The sequence below is a fragment of the Protopterus annectens genome, chromosome 1.part1 (assembly GCF_019279795.1).
Source record: "Protopterus annectens isolate FY-2018-M chromosome 1.part1, PAN1.0, whole genome shotgun sequence".
In the NCBI taxonomy this organism is placed as follows: Eukaryota; Metazoa; Chordata; order Ceratodontiformes; family Protopteridae; genus Protopterus; species Protopterus annectens.
Window position 1 is genome coordinate 1,273,217,253 of NC_056726.1, and position 22,976 is coordinate 1,273,240,228.

The window sequence follows — 22,976 nt, forward strand, 5'->3', positions numbered from 1 at the left end:
GAAATTAGCAAGAAATACAGTGTACTACCTGAAGAGTGGTCACATGCATCTACACAATAAAAAACACAATCTTGTCACAAAACCCATTTTACCAGCCTGACTTTAAATACTATGCATAAATTATATATTTAACAAGGAACTGTTATAGATTACATCAAATTTATTTTAATGTTGACAGGATTACCAAAGCATGCACTTTTCAATACTTTGTTTAAAATGTCATTATGCAAATTGCTTACAGTTGAAACACGTCTAGTATTACAAACTAGAAGCTTAAAGTACACAGAATATGTCGGCACATATATCAGCCTGCTTAATACTTAGCTACAAAGTGGGTTAGCAGCTGCTATTTTTACCCATAGCATCTTAATTAGTAGCATTCATAAATCTTAGCAAGCAAGACAAAGTGAAGCAGTGTGTGACTGTTTCATTTGGTTGTACATTTACTTTTTATACCACCTGACACTTGTGTTTATGATCTAGTAGTGACAACATATACTTGACTATAGTATAGTGGGCTGTTGCATAATAATTCAAGGTCCTAGCATCTTGAATTGGTAGTATTTATTCACTTATTTGTTAACTGGGTAACCCACTGAACACAATTGTCCCTTTTGGGGTGACCTGGGAGCACTGCCTGATTAAGTGACATAGGCAAATGAAGGTAGAGGAAATAAAATCATTTATCCTAGGCAAAGGAAACAGTTCATTAACATCTCAGAGCTTTAGTCCCCTGTACAAGCTGCCATATATATTTATATGTATGTGAGGAAATGCTTAGTTGAGAAATAACTTTGAAGACATACAGAAAGAAAGACATCTTCTGGTTCCTGTCCATATTACATGTGTTTGTACAGTAATACGTTCTTCATGATGCAAGATCTTTAATTGTTCTTCTGTCAATTCAAGGTGTGAAAATTCTTACCTAAATTTTTAAGAAATGATGGGTCTTCTTAAAAAGACTTTGAAGTCCAAGTTATTAAAATGTAAATGAACCCATTTAATATCTCTCTTTCAGAATGAATAAGAGTGAAACACTGAATATATTTCTTGACATACCAAACTGAAATGTAGGTGTCCTAATCAATGGAAGGATAGTTAAAGTCACCAAGGATTAAAGAGCCCTTGCTTACAGAGGTATCTTTCAACAATGCCAGGAATTTATCATGGTCATCTAGAGCCATGGAGGGTGATTGATAGGAGGCTGAAAGGTGGATATTTGATTTCTCCAAGGTGAGATGAAGTTCAACAAACTCATTGGTGGCTGTCATTTTGTGGGGAAATTATTCCCAATGAACACAAAGTCTGCTACAGTTCTTGGAGGGTGTGAAAGTGTAGTAGGCTCAATATCTAGGCAGTGATGCAGAGTCTCCTTAAGGTCAGGCAGTTATTGTAAAGACTATTGATATTGAGTAGAGACACCTAGATATTGTCTGCTTTGGAAATTCTGGTGTTTGTCAGGCTGGATGTTCATTAGATGAACTCTACCCAAAAAAGGCATGATTTGAGCAGCAAAGACTTTAGCTAATATGTGGATTTAGAAAGAAAGTGGTTGCATACCATCATGGATGCAAACAAAAATGTTTACTGCAAAAAAGATTTAGCTCTTTCATCCCTAACCTGGGACATCATCAGAATACCAACTAACTTACATCACTTCCTTTCAGGTCATCATCAGCTGACACAGATCCATATTATTAAAGAGCCAGTGCTATTAAAACCAGTACCACTGTCATAAATGTCATACTCTTAACCATTTAAATCAAATATATAATCGATTACCTCTTTCAAATTCAATTTGCATGTAAATAAATAAAAATAATCACTAGAATTAAAATTGTAAGCACAGTGACTGAACAGTCGCACATTCTAACACGTAAAAATATATAAAAAACATAAAAAAACAACATTCTCTACATTATCTATAAAATATTTTATAGTTTTTATTGTTTGGTATTGTTTTTATGGATTTTATAATGCTTCTTATGGTTTATATATTTGATTTAAATAGTTAAGAGTATGAATTTTATAACGTTGAAAACTTTATGAGTAAAAGGGAAACATGTCTCAGGAGTAAGGGCTTTGTAAATTAGTGATCCTAGTAGGAGGTTGGCTCTCAAATGTATTGAGAGTCATTTAGCTTTGTCAAGAATTAAGTAGTGATGCTCATTAATAGGGTATCTAGTAATAAACTGGCATGGAGATGGCTTGCAAGGTGTTGGCATTTCTCTTTGATGCTGCAGCTATTACAATTCAATTTGAGATAAGCTTATGCCTTTGCCTATGACAGCTTTGGTTGGCTTGGACAGAAGAGGAGAGAGCTAGTCTGCCCAGAACAGCAGTATGTTGATCTTTTTGCATGTGTTCTGAATGTGTAGTTGAAAATTAAGAGATTGGTCTTGCCAAACGCCAAGGTATTTAAAGGATATGGTAGTTTCTATGGTGGTATTGTTAACATGTTTAATAGTAAGGAAGCTGGTTGCTTTTGCTATTTTTGGTTGGTTCTAAATAGCATTGCTTTTGTTTTTGAGGGACTGAGTATACTTTTCTGGTCTATTAGCCATTTGGTTCAGGGTTTGGAGGTCATCTTGGTGCTGTGATTGTATAAAAGAGCCAGATTTGTTTGACCTGTAGATAACCATGTCATCTGCATAAATAGAGATATCTATGGGTGATCAGATGAGAGTCTGTTGATAAATATGGAAAATAGCAGAAGGGCTAAAGAGGAACCTCCAGGGAATCTTTTCCTAAGAGGAGCTGTTTCAGAGGTGTTGGCCCCCACTTTCAACTTGAAGGATCTACTGTCAAGGAAATTTACAAACTTAAGTTTTACATTGTCACTAGTGCCTATTTCAGTTATTTTGTCAAATAAGTTATAGTCAATAAGATTAAAAGCTGTTGTGGGGTCAATGAAGTCAGCTCCTGTCAGGTTGCCTTTGTCATACTGGATAGGATGTCATCTGAGAGGAAGTAAAGAGTTGTTATGGTGCTGTGTCCAGACCAGAGTCTATGTTACTTCCTGAATAGAAGATGGTATTGATGTAAATAAGCAGTAACATGGCTGCAGATATTTTTTTCTAGTATTTTACCTAAAGTGAGAAGTACTGAGATAGGACGGTATTGCAGTGCACCAGATGGCTTCAGTATTTTGGAACAGGAGTGACTATAGCACTTCTCATAGATGGCATTGACGGGGTTAAGTAGAAGTTCATTATCAGTTAAACTGAGACAGGTTTTACAGTGCCTTAGAATACCAAGTACTAGAAGGCTGGCAATGGAAGTGAGGGGGGGGGGGTCTGCTGCTATTCCATGATGTCCAGTACTAAAGTGTGAATAAGAAGCCTATTGGGAATTAATAAGGACTACAGTGGGAGTATTAACAGATAGCAAATTGCCTTTTCCCCATCTAGGTGATATATGTAGCAAGGCAAAAATTGGTAGCTAGCGTTCTGCATTGCTTTCAAATGTAGAGGTCTATGTCTTCATCTTTTTCTTGTTTTTCTTCCACTGTAGAATAGCTTAATCTGATCATATTTTGGAATATTGTGCCACTTTATGGTTTAATTGACATTGTGAGACAAAACACAGAATGCATGCAAGCTTGAATGCATATAAGGAAGGTTTATACAGAACATATGTTTGTTACAAGGTAGATTTGGGCTGGGACTGATGCTGCACTTCTGAGCAAGGCTTGCATAATATTCAAAGTGAGACTGGTTCTGCTTTTATTCAAGTAGCTGCACGTTATGGTGCCTTAAGTGAACAGTGCAGCAAACACATAAGTGGACATATCTATATAATGAAATATGTATCAGAAGTACAAGACAGAATCCACATAGTGGTCACATGCCATTTTGCATGCACTCCACAAGATCTGCAAACCTAATCTCAAAAACGACTGCATCTTAAAATAAGGTAATACATGTACAGGGTTATACAGTTAGTGCATCCTTCAGTAGGACAGGATAAAGTGGCATGCAGGAGTACATGGCCGTACAGCTTTTGCAACTACAGTTCAGTGATGTCTGCATGTGTGGGCACCTGTCATATGCATAAAAGGGAAGGAAAGGGTGTATGAAGGTAGGAACAGGGGAAGGCATCAAGCAGATCGACAAACAAGACAACATAGGGGGTGTACATGAAGGGGGGTGATGGTAGGGCAACCTTTTTTGGTGGAGATAAGGCTCCTTTTTTATTTTATGTAAAGAGAGTGAAGGAAAGAGGGTAAGAGGGTGGAAGGAAAAGAAGGGTAGGAAGGGGGGCTAGGTCAGTGTGTGGGGGCAAGCAAACACACAAAGAACAGCACAGACAAGCAGGAGTGGTTGTGCACTTTAGGATGAACATGGGATGGACAGACAAAGACAGAGGCCAGATAAATGATAATGGAGAGCTTTGTACAATGCACTGAGAACAGGATGAGATACAAGAGGAAGGGGTCACACCAGGTGGGGATAGGGTGGGGTATGAGCAGAAGCATAATGTCTGCCTCCCCAGCCCTGAGAGATGTTATTATGAACATCTATCAGGACTGGGGAGGCAGACATGAGAGATGTTCATAATAACATCTCTCAGGGCTGATGAGGCAGACGTTATGCTGCTTCCCTGAGAGATGTTATTATGAACTATGGGGGATCATGCATGTTGGTGGAGTGGGCCACAGCCTTACCTGGTAACCAGATATTTGAGATTGACCAGGTTAAAAAATCTGTAGGCTACCTGCTAGGCTGGGGCCAGGAACCTCTCACCCTCACCATCACACAAGGCACTCTCTGTCTCATCACTCTCACTCACCTCAGCTATTTCTTTCATAAGTAAAGGACGTGGTTGAGTTGCCTATTGAGTACATTTGTCATCTGGACCTGAAGAGAGGAGACAGTGGGACATTTACCATAAGTGGAACTATCTTCACAATGGACTGAGCATATTTAAAGCACACATCAGTATTTGTGAGTGGAATCTACCCTGGCTGGCCATTGGTGTCTCCTGTCTTGAGCAGTTGGCAGTATGATTCATATGTCACTCTGCTTATGCTAAAAGTGAAAGGACCACATCAGAGAACTGTGACATATGTAAGGTAAGATGTCATAACAGCACATACAAACCACAGTCTCATATGTATGTCCCATTAGCTGAGTGACTGGTAAAAGACAGATGTGTGTCTCCTGTGCATATGTTAACATATCTATACATAAGTATAGCCCTGTTTACACAAGGAAGATGCCATATTATGTGCAGGTATCCTGAGATGGTGCACCATAGCCAATCAAATAAGAGATCTCTGCAGAAACCCACAATAAATGTAATGGGCATGTTACACTCAGTGTCACCACCACTAGCACCACCTGGCTTTGAAGTACCAGAAAGCAGTCCACATATACCTGCAGTGCTGACCTAGACAAATATATGTGAGTCACAAGAGCAGTACCCGACAGAAAAGTACAATGCTTTCCACTTACAACACCATTCAGGGCCTTGCTGCCTTGCCTCTGCTTCCCATGCACAGAGATCTACATGGTTGTCGCATTGAAGATCACCATACTAATACCTGCAGGTTATACCAGGTATCTAATTTTCTTTCTGGACCATCAACAAGTGCTGAATTTCTCAAGCTGCATAGGAATGAATGCCTCTACTGTCATTAATTCTTGACTCTAATAACCTATAACATTTCTACTGTGGAAGTGGCGGTACACTGTTTTTTGAATGCTGTTACCAGTTATTAAAGTCAATTATCTTGTCTTTGCATATGAGCATCATTCTGGGTGAAAGTAGGATTCCACTCTGACCCAGAGTCTTAACTGCATTTGTAACATGCATAATAAGTTCCAATGTGTCGCTATGCATGTCCTTCTGTGTTGAATTTCTCAGGTTATTCAGGCCTATATGAACCACTGCAAGGTTGTAGTTATAGTTTCCTGTTTGAGGTATGTAAGGCCCTCATTATATCAGGGATTATTGCACCAAAATGCCATCTATCATCTTCTCATTTTCCAGCCTAGTGAGTGTAGAGTCAGTGTGCCTGATAATAAAGTCAACAATTACTAGGATATTTCATGCAGACTTAGTGACAGGGAAGGTTTGTAGTCTGCAGTATGGTGATTCACGGAGTTGTGAGCATGACACAGCTGAGTTATCGGATTGCTACTGAGGATCTTTCATCCTGATTCTTGGAGGCTCAAGCTATAATTTTTTGTGCTACCTTATTATATATTAGTTTACTGTGATCTTGAAGAGGTATGTGTGAGTTTACGTGCTGCTCATGCACCATTTGTATAAGTGAGAGGGTAATCTGCAGATTATATAGATAATTACACCTCTCACAAATCCTGTGGACATTAGGCAGTCCCTACTCTTTCTCAGAATACCAACTACAATGCGGCAGGCAACATAAGTTATAATGGTAAACTGGGCTTCCATGTTTGCCAAGTGAGTCACATTACCCAGGTCAATGATGATGATATATTGAACCAATTTAGTCAGTATACAAAGAAGGTATGTTGGGAAGATAAACCATGGTGTGGAGGAAATGTACTAGGAGAGAGAAAGATATACTGACACTGAGGCAGCAACTACTTGAATTTACAGGGGAGAAATTATGGAAAGCAGTTTAATCTGACAGTAGTGTATGGATATAGTTCTAATCTGACAGTAGTGCACAAATATAACTCTAATCTGAGAGTAGTGCACAGATATACTTCTAATCTTACAGTAGCGCACAAATATAGCTCTAATCTGAGAGTAGTGCACAGATATAGTTCAGTTCCAGAGAGTTACATAAGAAGGATGGCAGTTTGGTTTTGTGAAAGGAAGGTGATGCCTACTAAACCTGGTGGACTTTCTTGAGAAGGTCCCAAGCAATGGATGAAGGCAAATTGGTGCATTTTGCCTACTTTGACTTAACTAAGGCATATGATACAATGCCCCACTCATACACTGTAAACAAACTCAAGGAATTAGGCATAAATCCCTACATAACTTGCTGGATAGCCAGCTGGCTCACAGACAGGACAAAGGAAGTTAGGACTGGAGAGACCACCTCCACCAAGAAGCTGGTCACCAGTTAAGTCCTGCAGAGCTCATTGCTGGGTCCACTCCTCTTTGACATCTATTTTTTCAGAAGTCAAGGTCAATGTCAAGGGCCTCTGACTTATGAAGTTTGCAGATGATTGCAAGCTAGGAGTAATTGGAGAAAACCTCCAAGACACTAACATCTTACAAGAAGACCTAACACAGACAAATGACTGGTTCTAAATTCAGTGACAAGAAATGCATAATAGTACCTTTTGGGAAGTTGGCCATCCAGGAAAAATACTTCAATGATAAAACACCCCTAAACATCGATACAGTAGTTAGTGATTCCAAATTTCATGCAGATAGTAACCTGACTTTCGACCAACATGTGTCTACAGTAGTAAGAAAATCAATCTATGTCAATCAATTTATAAGTAAGGGCATGTCATCTAAGTCCAGGGAAGTCATCATGCCACTGTACGCAGCCCTCATCAGACCCATCATTGAGTATAATGCCCCCTTCAGTATGCACCTAATCAGCACATACAATAACTGGAATGCCCACAGAGGTTCCTCACAAAAGGAATACAGCGCATAAACACAATGTCTTTTACAGATCTCCTCGAAGCCCTATCTCTGTACTCTGTTTCCTACAGACTGCTAAGAGGTGATTTATGCCTGGCATACAAGGCATCCTTGGATCCCGTTCTGATGGACCTTTTACATATCCACAAAACAAACAACACCAGTACTATAGATCTAAGGATGTAAACTTTACTTGCTACTTACTTAGGATATGTTGGAGGAACAGGTATGTATTACAGAGTATCCATCTGATCTGGAACTGGTTTCCCATCCATGTGAAGCAGAGCCCTTCCTTAACCCTATTCAAGTACAACTTGGACCAGTGGATAGGAAATCAGAAATTCACCCTGGTCTGCCACCAATGTCTCTGATCAACAGAGCAGCCATTAAAGCATGCCCTAACATATACCCCTTAAAATAACCTCTAAGGTACGATAGCTCATGGGATACTTTTGGGATGGATGGCTAGGCTTAAAGGTCCTAGAGATTGTTAGCCTATTATATACCTATGAACCCATGAATTCAATATAACAGCAAAAGTATGAAAACTGAAGAGACAGTATAATAACGCACAGCAATGATCCAAGAGTAGTACACAACTATAGTTTGATACAGTTCATAACTACTTTAGTAAAAGAGCAATACACAAATTCAATATCATAACAACAGCATGAAGGCTGAACACTACCACCATCATCATCAACCACTTTTTTCCTATTTTCTACATGGGATCAAACTTATTTAATAGTCACACCTAACTGTTGCAGGTATTCTTTCACAAATCCATCTGTCTTTGCTGGATGCCCCCATTTCCTCTTGCCTTTTTCCCGACTTTTTCACCTTTTCAGAACATGTGCCTAAATCACCATAATCTGTCCTCTTTGACCTTCACTGCAGTTGGAGCTACCTGGGCCTCTGCTCTTATGTCCTTATTTCTTTGTCTGTCTCACAGTGTGCATCTTGCCAACCATCTAAAGCACTTCATCTCCATCACCCTAGCTTTCACAACTGCTCTGCCTTCAATGTCCAAGTTTCTGTACTATATAGTAATACTGTCATACCACAGTTTTGTACACCTTACTTTTCAGCTTATTTGGCATTCTTCTGTCACATACTACCCCTGACATTCTGTCAGTTGGCTACAGCCCCTCTAATTGTAACTTTGATCTCTTCATTCAGACTTCCCTTCTCCTCATTCATCCCCTCCCAAATACCTGAAGCTGCTAACCCATTGCACTATTTTCTCTTCTATCTCAATTCTTAATCTGAAAAAAGATTATTTAAATTAATACAGACTCAACCTGACTGGTTTTGAATATTTGAATGGATCTAATACGAAAGCACTGGAACTTCTGAATAGAAGCTAAGGTTCATTATCCATCCTGAACCGCAACCTGCTCTCAAGCTACTCCTTTTAAGATCAGTTCCATTCATCCTGAATGGGTTCTGTCAGGTCCCTAGGGTGATTTAGCTTGGATTTGGCTGTTTTCACCACTGAGAACTTTTACTTTTGTTGTTAATTCTCAGCTTCTTCTGATCTCCCCATTTTCTGCCATTACAAACTGTCTTATCTGTACTCAGTTCCATCCTGTCTTCCTTCAGTTTTGCATTCCATTCGTTCACAGGTTCACAGATTAGTAGTAGGCTAACTGCCTTATGGGCCATTTTTAGCATAGCCAGTTATCTCATGTGAGAATCAAACTCTGTACCTTGTGTCTGTAAGGTAAACACCTTAACCATTGCACCAACCTCCCACCTGTCGTCTTAGCGTTTTACATCTATATGACAGGTAACAGAGAAGATGCTACCCGTACTTGGCCCAGATGCCTATATATGCACACAGCATGCATATGAAGCAAAAGAAATACAGTGCATTGTTGGAAGTCTAGTCTTTATTCTTCTTCAAATTAGCAAAGCAAGAATGGGAATAAGAAACCATTAAAGGAAACCAGACAATGCTCCCACAAGTGGACACACAAACCTCCAGCCTCCTTTTTTAGAAAAAAGGAGTTCCTGACTCACTGGTACAGTATGATCATTCATCCTGGAACACAGCTTCAGAAGTGCTGGCTGATAAGTCTTCCTAGTCACTAGGGGTCAGCATGTTGGCTGATAATAATAAAAGAGAGTGAATGATGTGTGCTCTTACACTGACGCCGTTGGTGTGGAAAAGTCAAGAGAGCTCACATGACCATGTGCTTTATGATAAAGGAGAAAGCAAGGGTTGTTTCCGTTTTTAATCAGATTGATTGCCTTCACCTGTGTTTATTTTCCTCTGTAAATGTATGTCTAACCTGACTTTCTTACCCTTAAGATGATACCGCCAACAGGTTATGGGCCCAGGAGGGAAGTAGAAATCCAATGGCATAGACTATGTTTCGACAGAGATGAGAAGAATTATGAGTTGTGGGAGACAAAGTTTCTGGGGCACCTGCGTTTGCTAGGGCTTAAAGATGCCATTTTGCAAAATGTGCAGCAGGATGCAGAGGACGATGAGAATGAGGAGGAAGGCGACGACGATGCTGAGAAAAATAAGGAGGCATATGCAGAACTTATACAGTTCTTAGATGACAAAAGTTTTTCCCTCGTCATGAGAGAGGCCGCAGATGATGGTAGAGAAGTGCTTCAGATCCTTAGAGACCATTATGCTGGGAAAGGGATGCCACGGGTAATTAGCCTATACACCGAATTAACAAGCCTCCAGAAGGCCATCAGTGAAAGTGTCACAGGCTATACTATTAGGGCTTAGATGGCCATTACGGCACTTAGAAATTCTGGGGAGAAGCTCAGTGATGGATTACTAATTGCGATGATTCTGAAAGGGTTGTCTGAAACTTTTAAACCATTTGTAGTACACATCATGCAAGATAATGATAAGTTGAGCTTTGGCGAGTTCAAAACAAGATTGAGAAGCTATGAACATATTGAGAAATTTAATGCCAATGTAAGTAATGATAATGTGATGAAAGCGAGTGGCCTTGGGGAAAGAGTAAAAGCAGAGATGCTACAGCTGTGGCCAGAAGGGACACAAGGCATGAGAATGCTGGAGAGAATATAAAGGCCAGAGACAGTGGTGTAGTTTGTGTAAAAATTCTAGCCACAAGGACAGTAACTGTAGACGAAAGAAGAAAGATAATGTGAAACAAGCAACTGACACGGATGATCACACATTTGTCTTCAGAATAAATGAGCATCAAATTCGTGAATTAAAACAGAAGGGATTAATGGTGGACACTGGTGCCATGTCGCACATAATTAACGACCTGAAAAAGATTAAATACTTTGATGCAACTTTCCAACTGGAGGAACACATTGTGGAATTAGCTGATGGAATGAGAACCTGTGGGGCAGCACAGAAGAGAGGTAATGCAGAGGTATGGCTGCTAGACACAGAGGGGCACAAAGTAAAGGTGATGATGACTCAGACGCTGTATATCCCGACATATCCACAAAGCATTTTTTCTGTTAAGGCAGAGCCGTCCAAAGGGGCCTCGCTCAACTTTAAACAAGGCCGGGACCAACTTATCTATAAAAACAGCACCAGGTTTGACATAATTGAGTGTGATAGACTCTATTATTTATACACATATAAAAACAGCACCAGGTTTGACATAATTGAGTGCGATCGTCTCTATTATTTAGACACATATAAAACGGCACCAGGTTTGACATAATTGAGTGTGATAGACTCTATTATTTAGACACATATAAAAACGGCACAAGGTTTGACATAATTGAGTGTGATAGACTCTATTATTTAGACACATATAAAAACGGCACCAGGTTTGACATAATTGAGCATGATAGACTCTATTATTTAGACACATATAAAAACGGCACCAGGTTTGACATAATTGAATGTGATAGACTCTATTATTTAGACACATATAAAACGGCACCAGGTTTGACATAATTGAGTGTGATAGACTCTATTATTTAGACACATATAAAACGGCACCAGGTTTGACATAATTGAGTGTGATAGACTCTATTATTTAGACACATATAAAAACGGCACCAGGTTTGACATAATTGAGTGTGATAGACTCTATTATTTAGACACATATAAAACGGCACCAGGTTTGACATAATTGAGTGTGATAGACTCTATTATTTAGACACATATAAAACGGCACCAGGTTTGACATAATTGACTGTGATCGACTCTATTATTTAGACACATATAAAACGGCACCAGGTTTGACATAATTGAGTGTGATAGACTCTATTATTTAGACACATATAAAAACGGCACCAGGTTTGACATAATTGAGTGTGATAGACTCTATTATTTAGACACATACAAAAACGGCACCAGGTTTGACATAATTGAGTATGATCGACTCTATTATTTAGACACATATAAAAATGGCACCAGGTTTGACATAATTGAGTGTGATCGACTCTATTTTTTAGACACATATGATGAAGAAAACAATAGTGAGATACATTACGATGCATCTCAGAGCTGTTATGACATTCAAGCATGGCATAAAATGCTTGGTCACTGTAATTTCGAAGATGTGTCAAAATTAGAAAAAGTGGTAAAAGGAATGAAAATTAAAGGTAAAGCTGAGAGATCTAACCTAGATTGTGAAACCTGTATGCAAGGGAAATTTGTACAGAGCAGAAACAGAGAACCAGATGAAAGAGCAAAGGTTGTGTTTGAACTAGTCCATACTGATTTGGCAGGCCCAATTGAGCCAGTAGCAAAAGGTGGCTTTAAGTACATTTTAGCATTTACTGATGATTACTCGGGTGTAATATTTGTCTACTTTATGAAAGCCAAGAGTGATACAGTCAAGGCGACTGAAAAGTTTATTGCAAATTCAGCTCCTTATGGGAAGGTAAAGTGTATCAGATCAGATAATGGCACTGTGTTCATGTTGAAAGACTTTCAGTCACTACTGAGTAAAAATGTTATAAGACGCGAAATGTCCGCACCTTACTCACCCCATCAGAATGGGACGGCAGAGAGAAACTGGAGAACACTGTTAGAAATGGCAAGGTGTATGTTAATAGAGAGTGACTTACCTAAAGAGTTGTGGACATTTGCAGTAATGACTGCTGCTTTTATTCGCAGCAGATGTTATAACAGGCATGTGGGGCAGACCCCATTCTTTATGCTAACAGGGAAGAAACCTGATCTTTCAAGGATGAGAGAATTTGGATCAGTGTGTTATGCAGACTGACAAGATAAAAAGAAGTTACACCCAAAATGTGATAAGGGGATTTTTGTCAGATATGATAAAAACAGCCCATCATATCTGGTCCATTATCTTGACACAGGAAGGGTCCTTAGACACAGGTTAGTCAAGTTCTTTACTAAGAATGTAGCTGAATGCCAGATTCAGACAGACCCAGAAGTGATAGATGAAGATCTTAATACCAGAAGAAGTGTGCATGTTAAGTCAGAATCAAAAGCTTTCAGTCAAAACACAAAAATAAGGCAAGAAGAGGAAAGGCAGGATACACACTACTCTAAACGAGAGAGAAAACCACCTGCATACTTGAAGGACTATGAGTGTAAAGTTGAAAATGAAGATTATGTGACAGTTAATGTTGACTATTGTTACCGATTAATATGCAACACACTGCAGAGCTTTAAAGAAGCTATGACTTTGTCTAACTCGGAAAAGTGGGTCAAAGCTATAAAAGTGGAACTTAAGTCTTTAAAGGAAAACAACACATTTACACTCACCACACTGCCGGAAGATAAAAATGCAGTGGGGGGTAGGTGGGTTTTCACGGTAAAAGACAATGCAGATAATACTGAGACTTACAAAGATAGATATGTAGCTAAAGGCTACAGTCAAGTCACTGGTACAGATTATAATGAAGCATTTGCACCAACTGCAAGTATGACATCTGTAAGAAGTCTAATGCAGATGGCAGCTCAGTGCGATTTAGAATTGCACCAGAAGGATGTACAAACGGCCAATTTACATGCTCCTATTGACTGTGAATGTATATGGAGCAACCTGAAGGTTTTGAAAAGAAATCAAATAATGATGAAAAATTGGTTTATAAACTGAATAAATCATTGTACGGATTGAAACAATCAGGGCGTAACTGGAACAAAATGTTGCACGATTATCTTTGTGAAAATAGTTTTATCCAAAACCCCGCAATCCATTGTGTATACACTAGACAAGCTGAAAATGAGAAAACAGTTCTAATTATATGGGTTGACAATCTCATTACAGCAGCTAGTGACAATGAATCACTAAACAATATAAAATAAATCCTCAAAGCTAAATTTAAAATGAAAGAGCTGGGAAAGCTAAGACATTTTCTAGGCATTGATTTTACCCAGAATAGTGGTGATGTAAAGATGAACCAAAAGAGGTACATTACGAAAATTCTTGAGAAATTTGGTATGTCTAATTGTAAAGTAAGAAGTACCCCTTCCAAACAAAACCAAACTTTGAATGTGACAGTGAATCTACAGATCCAAGAAAATATTGTGAGCTTGTGGGTAGTTTGATATATGTTATGACAAGCACGAGACCTGATCTTAGCTGGATTGTCAGTAAACTTTCACAATATTTGTCACAACCGAGTGAATCTCATTTAACACTAGCCAAACATGTGTTAAGATAATTAAAAGGTACATTGGACAGAAAGCTGTGTTACAAGAAAAGTGAAGGGAAACTTCAACTTATAGCATACAGTGATGCAGATTGTATAACAGATCAAAACGATAGACATAGTACAACAGGTTATTGCTTTAGCCTCAATAGAGACGGGCCTATTATTTCATGAAAATCTAAGAAGCAACAAACGGTGGCTTTATCTACATGTGAGGCAGAGTACATGGCACTGGCAGCAACAACACAGGAGAGTCTGTACCTTGTGCAGCTATCGAGTGGAATGGATGGAGAGTGCAAGTGTGTGCCAGTAACAATATTTGAGGAAATCAAGGAGTAATCACTTTGTCGAATAATCCAGTAAGCCGACAGAGATGTAAACATGTTGACATTAAGTATCATTTTGTCAGGTCAGCACTTAATGATGACAAAATAAGCATTGAATATTGCCCAAAAATGGACATGGTTGCAGATGTCTTTACTAAACCTGCTACGAAATCGAAGATTGAAAAGCTCATGTATTACATATTTGGAATGTGAAGGAAAAGTTATCCAAGAATATGTTCTTAAAATGTATTTGTATACAGCGTAAGAGCAAGTGGGGGTGTTGGCTGATAATAATAAAAGAGAGCGAATGATCGTATGTGTGCTCTTACACTGACGTTGTTGGTGTGGAGAGGTCAAGAGAGGTCACATGACCATGTGCTTTGTGATAAAGGAGGAAGCAAAGATTGATTGCCTTCACGTGTGCTTATTTTCCTCTGTAAATGTATGTTTAACCCAATTTTCTTACCCTTAAGATGATACCGCCAACACAGCACCTAATTAACAATCAATAAAGAAAACTTTACATTCTGTGCAACAAGCACAAGGCTGACAGAAACAGGTTGACAGGGCTAAGCAGCACCTCAGGGGAATCTGCATGTTCCTATCCTTACTGGGTTCTTACAAAGGTATAACATATGCTGCTTGATGCCACCTAAACAATAAGCACAGCAAAGTGCTAACAAAATGTACTGATCTCCTCCTGACAAAAGTATCCATTCTCAATGACTCCTTCAGTGGGTGATCATTTTTCTTCTCAGATTTAGGGCCTCTGAGATGAACCTTGGTCTTCTCTCACCCTCACACCAGTAACAAGGAGTAGAGGGTCACAGAAAGAACAGGACCACAGAAAGTACAGCAAAACAGAAGGATTTGAAAATGCATGCATTATTTCTCTGTCAGAGCTACCAATTACTTAGTACAAATGCTGATAATTCAAAAGTCACTATCAAGATGGGCTATGAAGAAGACCAAGAGCTCGTCATTGGGCAAGGTCTAACATAAGTAGACTATCTCTTTGATATGGCAAAAAAAGAACCTCTCATACCCCCCTGGACTTTGTATAATGCATCCATGTAGCTAGTAGGGCAGTTCTTGAGACCAGTATCTTACTTTTAATAAACATGATGAAACCCAAATTCCAAATTCCCCATTTTTTTTACATTTTTATAAGACTTTCTTAAATGATCTGTATCTTCTTACCATTGAAGCCAGACGATCCATACCGTACAATAGATATACATACCATAAATGCACAGCTTCCTAGGCTTAAACATGGAGTGCCTAGCATAGCCATGGGATCCTCCCACAATATCACTCAGCTCAAGTATGCTGAAAATCAAATACTCAGATTCATTCTCCACTCCAACAAATATTGTCTAACTCTTAGCAAACGAAAATGGCTACCTGTGAATGATAAAGCTACATTCCTTCTTAATGCTCTGACATTCAAACTTCTCAGTCAGAGATAGTCATCCAGTGTTCAATAAATTGTGTATAAAAAACATACTCCTTCCATAATTCTTAATTCATTCATTGCAGCTGTGAAATATCCTCCTGCAAACTATGACCTACCTGCTGAAACTCTCAGCGTGAAGCAATTAAACAGGCAGATAATCTTACATCTTTCAAGAAGTCTCTCCATTCCCATTTAACTGCTTCAGAGATACACCTGGCATTGTTACCTGCTTATCTCTACTTCTACATCTACATCTACTAGGAACTGGAGTAACAAAATAAAAACTGAATAAACAAACAAATAAATAAATAAAGGCAAGAATAGGAAAGTAGCATAAAAAGGAAAGACAATATTTTTCATCTCTCTCTCTCTTTCTCTTCTTTTTTCTTCTTTCTCAGTTCTGTTTTCAGGCCCCTGCTAAATGTTATTGTTATCTGCAAATGTTATCTGCTAAGCATTATGCTTATATTACTATGTTATTCAAATTCCTATTTTATTCAGTGTTGGCATTATTTGTACGTTTGAACTACTTATTTTATTTAATGGTGTCTGTACTTCAAACTTTGTGCTTATGTGTGTACATTTTCAAAATATGCCTTAATTTTATACTTAGTACTTATCTGATTGACCACCTGTTTAACAAATGTTAAAGAAGTAATTAACTGTTGGTATTTTTTTTTTCTGCAATCATTTTGGATCCTTCATGTTATACCACCATTAATAGTTAAATCACAAGCTAAAGTCTTTTCTTTTCAGGGACAGAGAAATCACTTTGATGAACATTCTTCTGAAATGGAGACATGCATTAGTCTTATAGATGACAGAGACAATGTGATAGGTAGCAGCCACAGTTTGTACTGCCCCACGGGCTCCTTTCTATATTATCTGCCTACAGTGATAAAGTGCAACCTCAGTGGCTCCAAATTCTCGTTCTATGTCAGCCTGCTTTAATCACGGATGTCTGAAGAATAGTGTTATATTGGTGACCCTTTATGATCACTTAATAGGGTGGATACTGCTGTTAATTCCAGAATACAAACAAAATGTTCATTAATAATGCATTCCTGAAAAATATGAAGATTGTTTACTTCATTCAGTCTTCTGGAGTTACAAGTCATTTGTAAAGCTATGACAGTCACACACCACCTCAAAGGGTCATGCTACAATGGAGTTGGCATGGACAGCACTATGGTGGAATGACCCTAATAAACACACTTTTTGCTCTGTGTCTCCCTCAGTAGTCAATAAAACAGAGGCAGGGGACTCAAGAGTTTGTTCCTTTTTATGTCTCTCCAACTCATACAGTCTTTGCAAAATGACTGGTTGATAGAAGACCATACTTTTTGCACTTCCTTTCAAACCATTATTCCTGACTCTTTTGTGAAAGAACTGACTGATCACTAGTTGACTAATAAACAAGGCAAAAACACAAATCTGTTTTCTTTTAGCGGGGCGGGGATCCTCCCTGTATCTCCAATGTGGGACATCCCTGTCCCTACCAAGCTCCATAGATGCACAAGTATGGGGGAAAATAAAATCCTAGAACGGGTAGCTGTACTTAACAGGTGCAACAACAATCTCACTAACCCATTAAACAATGAGAAGTGCTCTTAGCAAACAAACATCAAACAGTTGTAACTTAATAAGCTGACATTCATTGAGCTAAATTTCTTCAGCAGGTAGGAAAGGGAGAGTAAAAACTATTCTTAACCACTCTTCCAGACAATCTAGTCAAGTTCACAAGTGGAAACTGAACAACCACTGGGTGCTAAGGAGCATGTAGGCCTCCCACAGTGGTCATCTTTGTATCTCAGTAGAACACCAAGTTAACAAATTTCTGTCAAGTGTTTCAGAATAGATAGAGATATATCTAACATTCCTCTTCTAGGTCTTGGAAAAGAAAGCAGGTGTATGTTTTCCCTACTGTGCTCCACCTGGAACCCAAACAGAACCAGACAAACATGGTTCCTTTAGATCCCTTATGGCCCAGACTGCACTAGTTCACAGTATTTGTGTTACTGCTCTCTTAATTGGCAAGTCCTCAGCTGATCATACCTATCCTTATGACAGTGACATGGGATAACTCTAATATGACAACCTCAGATATGTACACTTGTACTGATTATTGTAGATCATTCTTACTGCTATGGTAAGAAACTACAATAAAATCAACCATTCCAGCCTAAAATAAGTACTCCTGCACTAGTGGCTAGATTTCTTGTTATCAGTAAGCAAAATTCCAGGGATGTATTAAGGGAATGGTAGTTGGCTGATTGTGGTTTTGAGTGAAAAAAGAACCAGTAACTCCATACTTCGGATTGTGCCTCCTTCAAATGTACCGTTATTGTAAATGACCTATAGGGTTGCTGCATATTGGCATAATAGATATCCCTCTTTGTAATACCCTTTTTGATGGATGCTGCATTCAATAAATTCATCACAAATATGATTTTTATATGACATTTTGTCAGTCTGACTACTGTATTCCATAGTTGCCTTGCTCTGTTGAGGAAATCTGAACATTGACAAGAAAGGGTCAGCAATAAAGTATTAAAAAATACAATAAAGGCTTACATAGCAAAACTGAAGCATCTGTCCTTTTGGACAGTAGATCAACTCATCTCATTTTTCCCATGTATTCCCCAAGTATTATTCAATTAGTAAACACTACAAGAAAATCCTAGCCAAGCCAGCGTTTTCACTGTGTGATACTCAAATCTCCTGTAATAGAGGCCCATGGGATATATGCAAATGCCCCCTCATTTGCATATATCACATGGGCCTCACATACAGACACAAAAAAAACTGCCATACAGGTTGTCAGCGACACACATATACACATACACAATACTCACAGTACTTACTAAGGATCAGACACATAGACATACATATGTGGTGGTGTTTACTTGTAACTTACCTAAACCTCAAAGGCTACCCAGACGCAGTCCTCAGAAACTCTGCATGCATAAAAATAAGACACCTCTCATCTCATAGTGTCTCAACTACCAAGCCTATAAGGCATATCTCCACACAACCCAATATTTTGGTCATAGGACACTCCATTGTGAGACACGCTGATGTCCTTCTCACCAAGCCAGATAAGGAGAAAGTCAGTTGCCTGTCAGGGGCATGATTCACCAGATAATGCAAGCACTCATTTCACTAAATCCCAAGTATCAGTATGACTCACTCGTACTACATGTGGGTATAAATGACCTGAGATGTACCTCTCCAGACTATATAAAGAGAGACATGATTGAGCTCTCAGAATATGTGTCACAGGCAGGTATGAGCCTAGCACTGTGCAGCATTCTACCATCTGCAAGAATGATGCCATAATACCAGCAAAAAAATGATTGACTTTAATAATTTCCTTAGCTACTGGTGACATTCCAAAGGGGTCCAATATTTGTCAGCCTGGAAGAACATGATTGACATGCCATACAGCTTTGCCAGGGATGGTCTTCACCTGTCACAACTAGACTTTTGGATATTGGTCAGTACATTATCCACCCCTATAGTGCCTTTTTAGGCATTATCAAACAGACAAACTTTCTAGCATAACAAAATCTACTCAAGCTACACTAAACATATTACTTCTTAATGCTAGGAGTCTCAACAAAAGACTACACTTCCTAGACACACTCCTCACACTGGAGAATGTTAACGTCTGTGCAGTTACTGAGGCATAGCTCAAAGCCATGGAAAGCACCCTAACAGTGCAAAGCCATAATGCCTTTCATGCATTCCAACCACCCACTGCACATAAAAAGACAAAAGGTGTAGGTGTATCCATCTACATAAAGGATATGCACACCTCAAGACTGGTCAAACAATATGACACACTTGAGCTACTCCATGTCCGAATAACCATAGGAAAAATCACTTACCATATCCTCGCTACCTACAAGTCCCCTACCATGACCCAGGAAAACCATACCTCATACCTGAATTTACTAGAATAACATACCATTCAGCCCAATACCATACTCATGGGGGATTTCAACTACCATTCCATTAACTGTGAAGCATGCACAACCACTAATATGCAGGCTAAAGATTTCTAGACTTTGTTAATGCAAATGCCCTGGAGCAGCTCACCTACACTCCCACTAGAGGTACAAATATCCTAAACTTGGTACTCACAAATATGTGAGAGCGTTGCACCCCCCACCTCACCCCACGTATCATGTCCTCACTGGTTAGATCCAATCATAGAGCAGTATCCCTTGAAATAAATATAAAACTAGAACCCCTAACTAAGCTCAACACCTTTAAGAACTCTTCTAAGGCAAACTACATCTTATTAAGTGACAGCACAGCTAATTTCCAAGCTCCTCCAAACCCAGAAAACACAGAAGCCTATTTGGAGGTGTACACAAAATCCCTGCATTACCATATAAACATCTACATAGAAATAGCAGTACCAAACCAAAATAAGCCTAGGACAAACTGCAAAAACAAGCCACCCTGGTGGACTCCTGGTATAAATAGGTTGTACAACAAAAGAAAGAAAATTTTGCCTAGAATTAAGACAGAATGTACACAACAGAGCAAAAACTCCTTCACTAGTCTAAACAAGCAAATCAGAGGACTAATCAAGTCTTTAAAAAGAACTCTTGGGGCAAAAATAGCCTCCCAAGCTAAGGATAACCATAAGGAATGTTTAAGTTATGTCTGCAATCGTAAGGGCAACATCCAACAATGTGTGGGGTTAGTTGTAGATGGTATCACCTATACCAAACAAGAAGATATAGCAAATCTGCTGTCTGATAAATTCAGCTTAAATGTTACCTCCCCATCACCTCCAGTTACCTCCCAAGGAATCAGGAACCAATACTTCCAGATAAAACAACAAAAAACACAAAAGGACACAAGTGGTGGATCATCTCTCCAGATCGCCCAAGAAATGCCCTAAACCATTCCTCTACCAGTTATCACAAAATAACAGGTTGCCACTGTGCTTTCTAAAGCTAAAAACACAGCTTTGATGGGTCCCAACAATATCCTAGGATGCCTCTTAAATAGCTTGAAACAGGACCTATCCCACCCACTAGGATTTCTGTTTAACCACAACCTCTAAACTGGCTTTGTCCCTGTAGAGTGGAGGACAGCAACAGTCATCCTTCTGCATAAAGTGGAACCATCAACAGACCCATAAGTTTGACTCGTCTTATATGCAAGGTCATGGAAAGAATAATCATGGGCCTGATAAATAACAACATAGGAGCAATATAGGAAACCAACCCAGTTCAGTTTTGTCAGGGCAGGTCATGCCTGCTCAAGCTGATGGACTTCTTTGAGAAAGTCACCTGGGTCATGGGTAAGGGTAAAACAGTGCACATTGACAACCTTGTTCAGGTTAAGGCATTTGGCACAATTCCATAATAGGGTATTTTAGATAAACTCACAAATCTAGGCATAAATCCCTACGTCACCAGATGGATAGCCAAATGTCTCACATACAGGACACGTTGTTAGAGTGAGAGACTCTAAATAAAAGAGGCCAGTTACTAGTGTTGTGTCACAGGGATCAGTGCTGGGACCTCTCATGTTCAGAATATACTTCTCTGAAGTCAAGGCTAACATAGAAGGCCTTTGGCTTACCAAGTTGATGATGACTGCAAGCTAGGGGCAATCACTGAATCTCCAGTGATGTAGATATCCTTCAGAAGGGTTTGACTCAGACAAATGATTGGTGCCAGAGCCAAGGCCTAAAACTAAATGCAAAACAAAAAAAAATGCATAATCACACCCTTTGGGATGTCAAATACCCCAGCAAATTATAACATTAATATCACATTCCTAAGTGTGGACTCAGAGGCGAGAGATCTAGGTACACAAATAGATAGTAGCCTGAACTTTGACCACCATGTATCCACAGTGTTGAGCTTATAAGTAAAGGCATGGCATCCAGATCCATGGAAGTTATAGTCCCACTGCACTTGGCCCTCATCTGACCAATAATCAAATACAATGCACCTTTTGGCATGTACTTGACCAGGCACTTGCAACAACCGGAGCAGCCTCAGAGGTTCCTTACCAAAAATAAATAAATAAATAATACAGGCTGTAAACACATCTCCTATACAGATCAACTAAAAGCCCTATCTTTTTACTGTGTTTCCTACAAACTATTAAGAGGTGATCTATGCCTAACGTACAAGGCACTCTCATATCCAGCCCTGATGGAACTGTTACACATTTGCAAGACAACTGCATGAGGACCACCTAATGTAAAGATCTAAACATAGTTTGTGACATGAACAAAACATGCTGGAGAAACACATATGTGCCTCTTCAAATGCAGTTTGGATGAATGGATGGGGAATCATAAATTCACTCCTGAGGTGGTGTCCATGTCCCTTATGGACAGGGCAATCTGTAAAGTACTCAGAGGCATAGGCGCAAACCTAAGACATCCTCTAGTTATTGGGAAATGAAAACTGGGTAAAATATGGGTAATAATGGCTAGGCTTGTAAGGGCTCTTGAGCCATTAGAGTAGTAATTTCTTATGAACGTATGCACAGACAATTGTTGAGACAGCATCACAATCATCTGTGGGCACATAGCCTATTGCCACAGCTGTGGGAATCATCCAGTTCATGAACAATGGCATTCCTCCAGCTCAAACCCTGGGATGCCTCATCAGTTTGCATGTGCAAGTTCATGTAATTCTACCTCTTCTCTGCTCCCTTGGGGCAGACAGTTTGTCATCCTAGTCATGAGCGTTGATCAGGTTGTAAGTAATGGCATTCATTAGAATCAACACATGGTACAATTGATTGTGGTGCATGAACATGGTCCAGTATCTGTACTGCTTCCCTGAAATAGACCACATCAAGCTCTAACACTGCAAACCAACAGAATAGGCACTGGCAACAGTCATGTCATGGCAGCTTGTTCGACTCCATCAGTGGAAGATGTGATCTTAACTCCCAACAACCTGTATGTGGCTACTGTGTTTGCGTCCTATGACCTTACAACATATCATAGTATTGCATTC

General features: G+C 39.3%; 1 protein-coding gene across 1 annotated transcript in view; it reads left to right on the forward strand.

Moving 5' to 3' along the window:
- The window catches only part of RASIP1 (Ras interacting protein 1), a 570,016-nt gene that overhangs the window by 473,126 nt on the left and 73,914 nt on the right, over positions 1-22,976 (forward strand). The gene's annotated exons all lie outside the window — the stretch shown is intronic.